This window comes from Stegodyphus dumicola, chromosome 3 (assembly GCF_044657685.1).
Source record: "Stegodyphus dumicola isolate Sdum_Otavi_A_Nest chromosome 3, ASM4465768v1".
Taxonomy (NCBI): Eukaryota; Metazoa; Arthropoda; class Arachnida; order Araneae; family Eresidae; genus Stegodyphus; species Stegodyphus dumicola.
This window is the reverse complement of record NC_140770.1, coordinates 239,085,321-239,101,740: the sequence shown is the minus strand read 5'-3', so window position 1 is coordinate 239,101,740 and position 16,420 is coordinate 239,085,321. Positions and strand designations below refer to the sequence as shown.

The following is a 16,420-nucleotide window of genomic DNA, read 5'->3' as shown; positions in this document are numbered from 1 at the left end:
TGGTCACGGTGGAAGAAATAATCGCTGTAACGGTAAAAAAAAGTATTAGACATTCCTCGTTTTTTACCGGCAGTAAACTTCCAATTGCTGTCATTTTAGCTCTAGTGTACGAAATATTCATGGGTTCTTCGTACGATAGAATTCAATGTGAGCTCGGTATTTTTTCAGAAGCTGTAGCCGACTGGCGCAGTTATGTAACCGACGTTTTAATTAATTTTGTAGAAACTAAAACGGAGAAGATCGGAGGGCCAGGGAAAATCGTGGAGATTGATGAGTCGAAAATCGGAAAACGAAAGTTTAACAAGGGTCGATTCGTTGAAGGGCAGTGGGTTTTGAGGGGAATACAGCGCGAATCAGGTCGCTGTTTTTTAGTTGCTGTGCCAGACAGAACAGCGGATACTCTTCTTGCTTTAATTAAGGATTGGATCGAACCGGGAACCCAGATTATTTCGGACTACTGCAAAGCTTATGACCGTTTGAGCGAAGAAGGTTTTAATCACTTACTTGCAAGTTAACCATTCGCTCCATTTCGTAGATCCTGAAACAGGAGCTCATACTAACACAGTTGAAAGACAATGGCGTGACTTCAAAAATTCTTTGCCGGTTTACAATCGTCGAGGAGATTTTGAAGGATACATAGCCTGGTATTTGTTTAGGAAAATTTGCTCTGCATTGAATGAGCATCCATATGTTAAATTTCTTGAAATTATTAGAGACATAAACTGGGAAGATTGGCATGTACTTCAGGGAGGGGCGGTTAAAGGATCTTCGAAATCTTAAAAACAATACCTATTATTGGATTTTTTTTCAAATTTTTTTGTTATTTTTAATCTTCATGATCCATTAATTTGGCTCTAAATTGCTTTATCTATTTATAATTTTTTTTTTTTTAAATTTTTTTATTCCTGCCCTTGATATTACATTTTCCAAATTTTTTTCATTGATATCTAAATTATGATTCCGATTTTTTTTGTGATACTTATCAATAAACAACAGATTAAATGATTCAAGAAAAATGCAAGTACATATTTTTATTTTATTTTATAATTGTATACTTCAATTTTTGTTAAAAAAATTCATACACTATTTTTAAAAATTGCTGAGATAATTATTGTCACATATGTTTTAATGTTAATTATATTCTATACATTTATATTTTTATATTTTTTTATATAAGGTATTTTAAAGTATTTGAATTTAATAATATTCTAATTCTTTTAAATGTTGGATGATGGTTTTTAATTCGATATTCAATTTCAGTAATAATTTAATCTAATTAAACGTTGGCACAATGTTTTTATTCTCTTCTTTGCTATATGAAAGTAATAACCAAACCAAAACCGAAAGTAATAACCTTACTTTAGTATTTTATACTCATAGTAAATGTATTTATTTACATTTCTCTGCCATCTTAAAAAACGGCATTTTCAACAAAAAATTAATCCATTACTTCTAACGATATTTTTTTTTTTTTTTTTTAAGTTTCGAATACTTTACTATGCATGAAAACAGCGTTTTTCAAGATGGCTGACGTTTGTAAAAATCGCGCCAACGTAAATCGCCAAAAATCCGTGCAACCGTCTAACAAAGTAGCACCATAAAATTTGTTATTTATGTATAATTCGAATCATCCTAAATCGCACTTTCGAAACATGAGAAACACAAGTTAAATGTCATCAATCGGCCCAGTAAAAAGGGGGTAAAGAACTGCCACCACCACCTTTTTTTTTTTTTTTTTTTTTTTTTTCCCGGAAAGTACTTATGACATATAAAGAGTAAGGCAGCTTTCTGAAGTAATAACGCTATTCATTAGTTAATAATAAAATTAATGTTAGTGATGAAGATTTAGATTATATGAATGTATAGACCGACATAACAAAAATCTTAACATTTTTCTGTTTAATAACGGTCTATTAATGATGTAACTGAATAATTATATTTTATAATATAAAAGTCTTCATCCTGCAAATTTAACCTCACACAGACAGTAAAAATCCTTTCCTTCGTTCAATATAATGGATATTGAACCTTGTAGGAAGAACAAAGCTAAATTTTCAGAATGAACAATATACTTTTATTTGAATTTTAAAACAGAATCAAAAAATAAATGCTGCAGCTCTTAACTATCAAAATTTTAAACTCTTAACTACAGTTAAAACTCTTACAACTATTAAAATACTAAAAAAAAAAAAAACTCTCTAAATAAAATATATAAAAATCTTCCGAATCCTCTTCTTGTTGCCACACCGTAAAATGCAAGTTCTTGTCCTATTATTTATATTTCACGTTCTCTTTAAGTCACGATCTTTACAAGTCATGATCTTTACAAGTCACGATCTTTACACAGACTGAAATAAATGGATAATTTTTTATAACATATTTGCTAATGTTTTTTAAATCCATGTGACAGTTTCGTACATATAGTTTTCGTACAGCAAATTCATACATTACTATGTCGACTTTTGTTCCATGTTGCATTATCTCCTAATTTTGTTCAGCAGTATTATGAATTATGTCAATCATTCACATACCATAAATCACAATTTAAGTGTATTTAAGCTATTTTTGCTGAACAATTAGAGGACGGGAAGAAAATGTCTGTTAGCTATCAACTGTACCGTCAATTGCTGTCTAAATACATAAATATACATAAATTCTTTTATTAATGATAAAATTCAAATAAAAATTATTCTAACCACAGGAAAAAAGGATTTGAACTGAAAGGTACTTAAAGCAGCATTTATTTCAAGGATCAGTAACACTCTCCTTTAGATTAGCGCCGATTTTAGAGAAAGACTACATCTAGAAGTATATCTATGCATTTGAAAGGTCTCTCGTCAAGGAGCGAAAATATTCTGCACTAGTTCTTTAAATCGAAATATTAACAAATATCTAGCCTTCAAAGGACTATAAGGTGGCGTTAAGTTAAAATAATGAAGAATAAAAGTTGTCATTAAGGCAAGAAAAAAATTATATCACTATGAACTAACACCTTAACACTTTGATGTGTCAAATTCTTTGATGTATCAAAATCTTAACACTTTGATGTAAATGAAGCTCCTACAAAATTTGCTTTGCTTTTGTGAATCGACGCCAATACAGTATCGATGAAATGCGCCCGCATGATACGCTTTGAACTTCTGAAAGAGCGATCTTAACATTCCTACATTTTCCGGAAACTCAGTGGTTTCAGTGAGAAGATTCTGAAGCTTAGAATAATCATCAGCTAAGGAAAATCCAGTTTTAAAATTTCTAAATCTTTGCCAAAATTTCTATTTTTTCTTTGCCTCAACCTCTTCTTATCAACCCACTTCATAAATGATCTTCAGTACAGATACTGCAATTCTTAACGGAACTTCGTTTCATGCTTATTCCTTCAGGGCTAAAGTAGATTTGGGAAATTTAGGGCACCCATAAAAAATTAACTGAGCGTTCATCTATACAGCGCACGTTTTTGCATGGCTTTTGGTATCTGGGATCATCACAAGTAATTCTGCATAGAATTAAGGCATTTCAATTGATTGTAGCTACCTCGCTAATCGTATTCAAATTGCTGGCACTGAATAAATAAATGTCTTCTAACCTTAAATATCTGATGCTGACACGTACATGCAAGAAGAACTTTATAAGTTATTGTCAGATATTGTAATCATCAAGAAAAATACCAAAACATTTTCTTTTATGACATTCCTGAGCACAATGAATTGTTTTACTTCGTAACTGATAAGTTTCAGCGACTTACATAAAATTTCTCTTTCTTCAGTGCCAATACATAAGTCTCATCAAAGCTTTCAAAATATTTTTTTCTCTCTATTTTTTCCCCCTCAGCAAAATACTAATCTAAAAATCAACCTTGAAAAGCCACGCAACTACAAGAGCCCCATACAGCAATAGTCTTAGAGCACAAAGTATAGAATTTATTGCGAATTGCTCCAATGTAGTCTTCAGTTCCTTTTTGTGTAAATCAATCCCTTTTAGATGTCTGGTATCAGATCAATTATTCAAAATTTTTTGGAAATTTCTCTTCCTTAACAATAAATACAGTACACCTGTACATCAGCAACTCTGTCAACCATTTTTCTCTTTCTTAACAATAAATACAGTCCACCTGTATACCACAACTCCATCAACCATTTTACCTAGCTGCTTGAAAGAAGTCAGTCATCTGTGGATCTGCGACAGCATATCCGCACTGGTAAGTGTTTTTTCGGTTTCTAATAAAAAGCTTTATCCAATCACAGTAATTGATACAGGAAATTTTACTTCATTATCTTATGATTATGTAGTATTAGTCTTCATATTTTTCTTTTTTCTAATTTTCTCGTGAAAGGTCCCATTCTCGGAGGAAGCTTGCTTTTATCTATCTTCTTAAGTTTACTGGCCTATGTTATGATCCTTGTTGCGTCTTCAGGCAGCTTTGACATAGATATATTCTTTCATATGCATCACTTTGCACAAACATGCCTCACACTGTAAAAAAAAAATCTGTAAAGTTACTAAGAAAACTCATGGAAACTGGGATACCATGGGTTATTTGAGTAACAGAAACAGGTGTTTTCTTTGTAACATTACAAGAGTTTTGCCTGTAATGGTTACAGATCTTTTTCTTGTAATATCACAGCATATAGTTATGTAAGTAGAACATATTTTTCTCATGTAAATTCCCAAACGATATATCTGTAATGGTTACAGATTATTTGCATGTAATATTACAGCAAATAATTATGTAAAAAGAACATGTTTTTCTCATGTAAAATCCCAAACGATATATCTGTAATGGTTACAGATTATTTGCGTGTAATATTACAGCAAATAATTATGTAGAAAGAACATGTTTTTCTCATGTAAAATCTCAACAGATATATCTGTAACTGTCACAGGTTATTTACTTGTATTATTATAGCAAGTTATTATGTGAGTAGAAGATACTTTTCTTATGTAAAATTCCAATGGTTGTATCTGTAAAGGTTTCAGATTATTTCCTTCTAATATCCCATTAAGTAATTATGTGTGTAGAATATATTTTTCATAGATAATACTAAAGGATATGTTTATAAAAGTAGTAGATTTTTTTTTGTCTAAAATGATGCTTATTATAATAAAATATATTGAAATCAAGATGTTTTGAGTAAAACAATATCTTCATGTGTATATCATTATACAGATATATGCAAGTGAAGCATAATAGTTTGGTTTTTTAAATTAGTCAATTTGACCTCAGAATAGCATTAATTTAAAAGATGTGCTTTCAACAGCAATGTTCTTTTTTCAAAAAGTAACATTAGTCTGTTGCAGAGTATTTTTGTTTTATGAAGAGAAACTTATGTCTGATATTATTGAAAGGCCTTTCATATTATCATTTTGATTAATTTAAAAGTTCAAATTGATATGCTACTCCTTATATTTGCCCTGTAAAATAGCTGAAAAAAATAGTATGTTTTATTTGCATGTTAGTGTCAGTTAATAAGATATGTTCTAGAACTTCCTTTTTAGTAATTTTAGCTAAAATAGACACATGTTGCTTTAGATTTAACTTATATGAGTAAACGTGTTGCATGTTGATATGATCATATTATTACAGTAAAAGACATTTTGTGAAATATTTCTATGAAGAACTCAGAACAGCTGTTCTTCATATTTCAAAAATATATTCTCTCCTTCTAAAAAATGACATTTTCAGTAAATTAAAGAATTCAACATAGCAATGAACTTCATTTTGTTACTACAAGGAATTCAAATTTTGTTTATACGCTTGAATTACAATGTCTAACTAATTTTTTTATTCTTATCTGCACTCAGTGTTTGTCAACAGTCTGCTATTGTTTGAAATAATGCATAACTTTTTTACTTACCTTCAAATAATTTCCTTTGCATTAACAGATAGAAGTCTTTCATTAAAAACCTAATGTCATGCTTTTTGAATAAGCATAAAACTTTGCCAACTGACCTTAATTTTTAAAGCCTTGTTTCCCTTAAAATTCTTAATACAATTATGCCTTTAAGAAATTTATTTCTAAAATTAATACTTCAGTTTAGCTTAAAATTTAATGCATTTTAATTTTACCTATAATTTTTTACAAACATAATATGTAATAAATCCAAGCTTAATATTTACCATTTCGAAAGTGATACTAAAAAAGTATTCCTAGATATTATAAATTTCGAGATTCGCATACAAAATTGTGAAATAAACATGTGACAACAGAAAACAAACTTTATGCTCTCTCTATATTACAGCATGTTAATTAAGTTTATTGAATTTATAATTTTATTGTGAAACACTGTGAAGCAAATAATATGCTAATTAAAATACAGAAGTAAAAATAATTTATTACTTAATTCATAAACTTTACATAAAACCTGAAAAAAAGAATTAATTAAAAAATAACATAATTTAATAAACATTTCATAAAAATTCGTTTCGACTGCTTGGAAAAAATGAATGGTTTTTCTCCTCTTTGTAAACCATGTCTCCTAAATAAAGAAAAAAACATTTCTTTTAAAATCATAATCATGCTCTTAAAAAGCTTATAAAAATTATTTTAATAGATGTTTTAAACATGTGCTTATACTATAACACTTTTAATCATATTTTTTTATAATATCTTAATTAATTAAGAACAGCTTAAATTCTTTAAAAAATTGGATTACAGTGAACCGTCTCATTACGACAAGCTACCTCAGTCAATCACTTTTTAAATTTAATCAGCATCCCTCATAAAATAACTAATTAGTAAACATAACTTCACTAGGATGCCCACTATCATTTAAAGATCAAAATTTTCAGGAATCACGTAGCTTAGAGAAGGTTCATTGTACAAAAACAGCCAATATTCAAATATTTTCATAAATGAAGCCACCATAGTTATTAAATATAATATACAGTATACTTATATTCAGAATTCAGAACTTGAATAAATTTCTTGAACTGTTTTAGCATTCGAAAAATATTATATTTATTACCTTAAATTTCTAAAACAATATTACATATTCGTCCAAAGGAATCACTGGGACTCGGACAACATTTTCCCCCTAGCTTTCTTTTAGCACAGGATTCTGAATATGTTTTAAAGATTTAGGTAATGTTTGTCTTCCTTAAGGCGCTCACAAAACAAGTTACCCTAAATGTTTTGTCCGCATAGTGGTCATTTTCATCTTACTAACTGATTTGCTAGTGGATTTTGGATTCATGGCCTGTCATTGATGAAACAATAATAGTGAACAGCTTCAAGAAAATGGGGATATCTAATGCTCTTGATGCCATATTCCCACTTATTTTTACTAATTTTATCTTCCGAAAATTAAGAGGGAAAAATTAAACGAATAATTTAATTTCCAAAGGACACAGTCACAGTAGGAATATAACAAATGAAAAGTAATCATGGATAAACTACTACTATCACAATATTATTTATTTAAAAGAAACCTCTATTTCAATAAGAATACACATAATTGCAACATCTAATAAGTTATCTCATTTCTTCTTTATAATTTGAACTTCTGTCATTCTCATTGTTGTTCTTGCAAATCCTTAGGCCTCAGATCATACATAAATAATTAGAGAAGGTTGTGGTCCGATGCTTGCTAGGGTGAACATTCAGCTGATATGCAAAATTGCACAGTGAATGGCAGTTGGTATTTGCTTTCACTATCATAGATCATTGTTTGTATTAGGCTGACATAATATTCAACAGTTAGAAGAGAAAGATTCAACGGGGCCTAAAGTGTGCAAAAGTTTGCCTTTGTTAGTATGACGAAAACAATCATTATGTTGATAAATCCATTTTAAAATCTTGGAATATTCATTTTCTGAATGCATTAAAAGGGGGAAAATTATGTAAATATTTTTTTAATTTTCAGAATCTGGTTCTAAAGCTGGGTGGGGTGGAATATGCAACGCAATACGATAATTCTGAAGATCATTGCTCGTGGCAGTACGGTGATAACTAAACAGTGATAACTTGCATGCTGTAGAAAAAGACACAAATTGCAGTTCCAGATGCATTAAATGCTTTGAGGTCTAGGGAGTAGCAGTGGGCAATACTAAGAGTGAAATTCAATGTATAGGGAAGTAGGAATGAAAATTACTTTTATTAGATAACTTAAATGGTTATGTTACTAAGCGTTCTTATTGGAATGTAGGTTTCTTTTAAATAATAATACTATGATAGTTACCAGTAGTTCATTCATGAATATTTTTGATTGGTTATGATCTTATTGTAATCACATCCTTCAAAATTAAATTGATTGCTTAATTTCCCCCTTGATTTTCATACTATAATATAAAAGGAGGAAAATAGTCTGGAAGTAAACATAACTCCTCTTTCTCTCTCTATATATAGACATGTATCTTCGTGTGCAACTAAGCAAAACAAATGTGACTTTTTCTTCTTTAAAAAAAATTGTGTAAATAAATAGAATTAAGTTCATTTCAAAGACTTATGAAATATACATGATCAAAATAAATTAGAAAATTAAGTTCAAATAAATTTTAAGCTAAATTACGTGTTGCAATGTAAGTTGCAATAATTCAGTTGTAATAATTAATACTAACAAAACCAAACATCATATTCCCATTCTGCAAAGTATAAAAATTCTTCTGCAAAACTGAAAAAATGACCAACACTTTGGCTTATTTGATAACTTTCAAATTCACTCCTTTGTTTGCATTTAGAATTTATAACTTTAATTTTCCACAGAAATTTGTTTTTGATTTTAAAAAATTTCACTGGCATAATTTCATTCACTTCAGCATATATTAATAGATGCAGAAGGTTTTTATACCTTACATAATTTTAAATCTTATGTAAACTAACGTAATTAATAACAAAATCAAAACAGCATAAAATTTAATTAATAATTACTACTAGTGTCACACAAAATGCTATGAAATTAATTAATAAAATAAGAATGAGATAAAATATATAGAATTAATATTCCACATGTGTGAAGTTTGGAAGTTTCACGTTAAATATTTTTTTTTAATTAAGTATTTTTAAAAATGACCCCTTAAAGCATGGGACCTTTCGTAATTAGAACTTGCAAATCTGCTTCACTAGTCTTTCATAACATTGCTTTTCTTTTATTAACAAGAAATATTGCATTCAGTTATTTAATTTAAGATATCAAAAATAATGCTACTGAAAGGCATGAATACTTACTTAAATTTGAAATTAATTTGGTTGACTTAAAATAATATTTAAAAAAAATAAATCTTCATATATAGGTCTAAAAATCAGACCTTAATAATTTTCTTTTATTTGAACGATATCTGAATTCTGCCTTAGTTTGGACTAGTAAATCATTGGGCAATTAAATGCCAAGCTATAAGAGAACTAATGTAGTTTACAAATGCACTGAATTTTATTTCCGGTATTAACTTTCAAAGAAAGTAAAATTTTCTGCGTATTTGCATCATTTGGATTGATAGAATATGGCAAAGCATGCAAAGGCTATCAGCCTAAAGGAAAGTATATATTCATAGGCGGTTTTGTAAGGAAAAGTAGCTTGCATTTCCATTTATTATTCATGTGTATATATATATATATATATATTGTTAATGCTAAAATCAATGCTTCATTAAAAATTCATTATTATTTTATTTTTAATACAACATACAGATACAGAATTGTTTTAAATTCCAATAAACAATAATAATTTATTTTTAAGAAAACTTATTTTATGATTTATATATTATATTACATGAATAAGAGAAACATTTGTCAAGAAATGTATTAAACTTGTATTAGCAGATTCATGCTATCCTAGTAACAAGACTATCATACTTCAAAACCGTATTAAAACTGGGCAAAATAAAATCAACATAAATTCTACATTAAATGTTTAAAAACTTATAAGTATGCAATGGTAGTTATATATACAATATAATATATGTTGTCATTTATAAAATATTAATGAAATGATATTTTTGGAAATAATGCACAAAATTTTAGTTTTGTTTTATAATTAGTTTAACGAATTGTTAGAAAAATATTTTAGGTCATTTCCATTTTTTCCCTGTTGATATTGGTATATTAAAATATATGGAATAATTAAGTTGCATCTAGTTAGTAAAACAAAACATTACGAAAAGTATGATACGGCATATTTTTAATCAATATAATTACTTCATTTTGGAATTATAATATTTTCGTAAGAAATTAATACCACTGAAAAAAATATTATTACACTAAAGGAATAAACGAGATTCTCGACCGCGTTGTTCAAGTTTTTGTAATTTTACTTCATAACACACTCGTACATAAACATATTAGACTGAATTATAAACCAGGTATAATAATTAGATAATCCTAGAAAAAGAATAAACTAAACCTAGTAAGCAAAAAAATATATACATTACATCCAGAATTCTAAATGTTTATATAAACGTTTCTCGCAAGGCCTGCCGGGAAAAAGATGTCAAACGTTCTTTGGTCAGACGATTGGAAAAGAACGCTAAAATGATTAGTTTTGTTTTCAACAACCACATTACCATTTCAATTATATACCACAAACAGTGATTAAATTTTGGAATAATTAGTTTTAAATAATAATAAGGGCAGTTGAAGGCGTAATTTATCGGATGCACAATGACAAAATACTACTATTAGATCTGCATTTGGAATAAATATTTTGCACTCTTTCAACTCATTAGACATTACGAACACTGATATTAATTAATCGCAAAGCTTAAACGTTTAAATACTTACTCACTACATATAACAGTGCGAAGTGCATGAGAATAATCTGCATAAAATGAACAAAAAATATTTCAAGTAGTAATTGTAAACATTTTCTTACTTACCTGCGCTATACAACCAACATGCATTCAGCCATGTTTTTTTCTGCAACTAGCTTTCAAACACTTTTCTCCTGATTGGCTAATTTCCAGTCAGTCACGTGATTCTTCCGCGCGGCTACTGAAACATTATCTGTAATGTTACAAGCAAATCTGCTGTTACCGCTACAGTTTGCTTTCAACCTGTTACCATTACAGGAAATTCTTCTGTAACTTTTTGATTTCTGTAACTTTACAAAACTTTTGCCTGTAAAGAGCGAACTTTTTTTTTACAGTGCAGTCGTAGTTAGTTCCGAAGTGATGTTGAAGTTATCCGCAGTGCTAACAAATCGCTGAAATTAGAAAAGATTTTTACAGCATCATCAAAGCGTTACCGAGGGTGTTAAAGAGGAGTAATTCGTGAAGAACTAATATGTGGTGGTATTAAAAAATTTCAGATTAATTCTGTAACAGGGCAACAAATTGCAAAACAAAATCACATGCAAAGTCACATGCAACACCGACATTCATAAGTCAGTGTGCGGTTATATGCATAGATAACCGCACACTTCATACTACTGCGCATTACTGTTTTTGCGATTCCGACAAGAGAAGTGAGTTAATCAAAAAGCAAACGTGAAATTTTGTGCTAAACTCGGCAAGTCTACCACTACCACCTACTACACATGATCCAGTAAGTTTACGGAGACACCATAAATCGTGCGAGATGTTTTGAGTGAAACGCATGCTTCAAGATTGAAAGAACAACTCTAGAAGATAACGAAAGACCAGTAAGACCTTCACAGAGCTCAGCACCGGAAAAATCGGCAACAATGCATCATGGTGGTACAAGAGGGCTACTTTGAAGGTGATCATGTATACACGTAGATAAATAAAGTACTTTCTTGCCAACTAAGCTAGTCTCGAAACTTTTTAATATACTCTCGTAAAACTGCCAATATATTTCTTCAAATTCCAGATAATTACAGAAAGAAATGCCATCTGCATCCACCAAAAGAGTCAGACTTTAACATATTTCGCAAATAGTGCGATTGTGCCCTTAAATACCTTTTTCGTTGATTTTACATTAATATTTAATATACAGGGTGATTAAGAAATGAATGATACAAAAAAGAAAATATACTTGAAACTCCTATAATGAATTTATTTCGCAAATTCAGATATCACATGAAAGTGTAACTTCCCAGTTTTCATTTGGCAACTTTGAAAGGCTTGCCATTTTTTTAAATGCTCCTTAGGTACATTTAAAAAAATGGCAAGATCATTATATTTTTATTTTGTCGAGGCAGATACGCAGCCTTGACAAAATAAAAATCTTAAAATACGCAAAAACTTCATCGGTAATCGTCACTGCTTTCACTTCCAGCCCAAAGAATTCCCTCACAATCACAACATCAGAAGACGGGTGATAGAATCTGAGGTGACATATTGCTTATGCAGGGTAAAATGAATAGAACGGCCATCCATCAATTAAGAAATGACAGAAAACTTTTACGTAAATTACTAACTAGCGAAGCTTCTGGAAGTCAACGTATCTCAAGCAAAAATGTGACGCATGTTACACAGGTATCTGCAATTCAAACTTCACAAGTTTCCTATGGCACATGTGAAAAAACTACGATAAACCAAGAGAGATTTCTTCATGGATTGACGCTAGAGGTTGTTCAACAAGAAAGCTACTGTTCATTTATGCTACAAAATACGTATGCATAATTTGAGATTTGCAGGCACAAAAAATCCGCATATGCCATACTAAAGCATGAAAGTGATTCTCCGAAGGTGAACATTTTCTGTGATATAACAAACTGCACTGTCTTTGAGCTCTTCATCATGAAGGCCACAGTTACAGAGTTCATCTACCTCCAGATACAGTCCGGTCCAAGTGGCTGTTGCTTCGGCTGAAAGAAGTAGTCAATTTCATTTTGCAGCATGGAGGTCCAAGTCAATTGACATAGACATGTAAATAATCACTTAAATTAGTATTTTCCTGAATAACTTGACTGTGTTAATTCGAATGAGGTGTTAATGATGTTCTGATTGCCCTCCTAACGATAGAACACTTTGCGATTTTTTTTTCTATCAGTGTATGCGGAGGACACAGTGTTTGCATTTCCACTTCAACTCCGCTTGTACCAGTGTTTCCCAACCTTTTTTGTGTTATGCTCCACCTAATCCTCCCTAAAATTTTTAAGCTTCCCCTAGCATATACATAATTTTTAATATTTAATTTAAAAATTGAAATTTTCACGAAAGAAACTTGAATGCTAGCTTTTAGGAAGAAATGACTACGAAATTTTGTGAGCAAATACAGTAAGTGAACTTTCAAAACATGGAGAACTGAAATTCAAGAAAAAACTCATTTTAGTGAAAGTTTTTTATTTTAAGTATTAGTAATTTTTATTATTTAAATTTAGCGAGTTCCTTGCGCTTGATACTTGCAGCAAAGAAATTTTATGTAAGATTCCAATTAGATAACTTGAGTCTCAAGTCTCCCGGTTTCATTATATCCAACCGTTTTTTTGCGAGTTCTTCTTTTTACTGCATATTTGAAATATCATCCAAATCCACTAGCATTGGCTGCATCATCCAAGTTGGAAAATCAATTTGTTTTAAGTTACAACATCTTTTTTTAAATCAGTCGATAAAATTTTCAGATGATCGACAGTAACAAGTATAGCGGTATCAATAACAAATATAGCGGTAGTCACGTCACATTTTTGCCAATGAGACTTCTCAAAATTTTTGTGGTAAATAGTATATGCCTGACATAATTCAACAAAGATAATGAAACCAAATATCTTCCTTTTGCAGTTTTATTTGCTCCTTGAAGTTGTTTATTTAATATATTTAATTTTTCAAAGATATCGGCTAAATAACTCACAATTGCCTTGTTATCATCCGTTAACGGATTTTTCATTACAGGTTTGTCGCTTAAAAAATAACTAAGAGTATCAAATAGTTCCATAAATCTTTCCAAGCAGTTCCCTTTCGGCAGCCTTCTTACTTCAGTGTGAAGTACAAGTCCCATATAGTCTTAATTTTGTTCTTCATAAAATAACTTGAAAGACGTTCACATTTGGCCCTGGCTTTAATAGCATTGATACACTTTATAACTGAATTTAGTACTTCATTTAGAACGGGCGAATTGTTTTTAGCTACCAGGTTTTCTCTATGAATAATACAATGCACAAGAAGCATTTCTGGATTCTCATCTTTTCTCAATTTTAAGCAACCCTTTTTCTTATTCCGTGCTTTATTTTATTTTTCAACCATCATGTTAGGAGCATCATCTGCAGTACAAGGTGTATTATATTTTTTATTGGTTATTTTTTATATCTAAGCAATTTCTTAGCTTACTATAAATATCTTTGGAGGTAGTGGTGCTTTCTAATGATTTACAGAACATTTCTTCGGCAAAATGCCCTTTATGAATATATCTTACGCAAGTTACAAGTACGGCTTCACTGTCTCTCAAAGTTGGTTCATCCATTTGCACCGAAACTTTTCTTGTTTTCAGCTTTTCAACAATTTGTATTTCAATGTCCTCACTCATTTAATCTTTCTTCTACAAACAGTATTGTTATTTAGTGGCATAGCTTTAACGATTTTGTCATCTTTTTCTAGAACAGTTTTAAATGCTGATATTGATGGTTTGATTAAATTCTCCCCTATAGTACAGCTTTTCCCAGATTAAGCGATGAGTAATGAAATTTGATAAATAGCCTCAAGAGCAGGATTAACAGTTGCATTATGAGCAGTAAATAGACACTTTAATATTACCTTTTTCAAAAATTTTCCTTAAAGTGTGAAAATAATTCAAATCTGAATTAATATCAGCATTATGTTTCGCCTGTAAACGTGCCTCAAGACGACGTAGTTTCATTGATTTGTTGGTCAGGCATTATTGGCACAAAAAGGACAAAAGTTGACCGTTTATGGACCGGGTATGAAACCAAATTTTAAATATGCCTCCGAATACCGACAAACGTTTTTTCTTGCTTGCACCCCTCATTTCACTAAGGGCTGAAAGAAATAAATATAAAATCAATATAAGCAAAGCTGAAAGCAGTTACTGTTGCCATTCAAGGAAAGAATAATATACCGGTTGCCATTCCTACAGTAAAAAATAAAATAAATTCGTTGGCTGAAATGTGCGAGAAACGTCTGGAAAGCATAATGTGTCAATTATTTAAATGCCTTTAAAAGCATTTAAATGTCCATGTCTACAGTGAGAATTCTTTACAAATTATTTAAAATGCAACGCAATTTAAAAACTTTTTTACGTATACATCACTTATATTTTTCTTTATTTGGAGGAATAAAAAATGAAATTTCGTAAAATTTTGACTTCATGAAACATATTTAGAACGTCCTTTGTCCCGTTTGAACGTCCTTTGTCCCCTTAAACTCTGGACGAGTCCATTTTTGAATTGCCTCCCTTAACAGTCGTATTGCCCCCTTGTGGGGGGTGGACCCCACGTTGGGAAACACGGGCTTATACAGTAAGCACATAAAATGAGGGATAGGTCCCACGATGGAGTCATCTGATCAGGCTATGCTGGCATGGGTTCACAAGAAATAAATTATTCTGTAGACATTTACTGAGTCACAAATAAAACATCTACGATTGTCCGTGGACACTTAAGAGTGTTAATTTTTCATATTACGTCTGTATTTGCAAAATACATTTATTACAAGAGTAAAATGTACACTGCGCGGAAAAAAAGGGGGGACAGTTCTATAGCTTCCGTTCTACTGGGCCGATTGACAAAATTCAAATTGTGTTTCTCAGGTCTCGAAAGCGCGACTTAGTAATATATATTAGATTTATATATAGCATCGTTCAAACATAAATATTTTGACACAAAATCGGACTTTTTCTGAAATAACATACCAATTTTTTCCCATATTTCGATTCTACGATCAAATTATGCCTAGATATTAAATTTTGTAAAATTTGGTGCGAAATTTACGAAGAAATTCAAAAATTTATATTGGCGAAATTTTTCCAGTTTACGCCAAGAATAATTCACTTTGCGAACTTCTTAATATATGGCAACCAATCTTCCTTTCCCTTCCATTATGTTGGAGCGGAAAAAAAGGCACCTCATTCCTACCATTTTACATTGTGCATGAAAAAAAGTCACTTCGTTTCTACTTCCAAATAATTTTAACAAAGTATTTAAACCACATCTGATGTTTTATCGCTTTCAACAAATATGCCACATTTCAAAACGTAATATATAAATTCACGTATATCCAATACAGTGTTGCGAAATGTACAGGCGCGGTAAGATGGCTTCCCCGCAAAACAGTTTTTGGGTTGCCATAAAATAGCAAGGGCGTGGTCGCACATTTGGTGACAAAATTGGCGATATACCATGGAAGGATGGAGAACCTTCTGGAACGAATTCTTACCGGTTTAGCCCTGAATGTTCTCGAACACAAGCCGAAAGCTACTATATAAACCCTGCTGGTCCGCAGTCAGTTAGTGTGTGTGCCTCGTCTAGCGAGCTGATAGTCAGTCATTGAGCGTGTGTCTCGAAGTCTAGCGCCGAGATGGTCGTTGAGTGCATCGAAAGAATCTGTATCGCGAATTAGTGCATCGTCGAGTTTTGTCTT

The 16,420-nt window shown here is 30.8% G+C and overlaps 1 protein-coding gene and 1 long non-coding RNA gene across 3 annotated transcripts in view; both read right to left on the bottom strand.

The window, feature by feature from the left end:
* The window catches only part of LOC118184711 (Golgi-associated PDZ and coiled-coil motif-containing protein-like), a 137,587-nt gene that overhangs the window by 35,257 nt on the left and 85,910 nt on the right, over positions 1 to 16,420 (bottom strand). The gene's annotated exons all lie outside the window — the stretch shown is intronic.
* LOC146998297 (uncharacterized) lies at positions 6,311 to 11,508 on the bottom strand. The gene is made up of 2 exons (XR_015040427.1): positions 10,805 to 11,508; positions 6,311 to 6,474 (listed from the first exon to the last, which is right to left on the bottom strand). It is a non-coding gene; the product is annotated as an uncharacterized LOC146998297 (long non-coding RNA).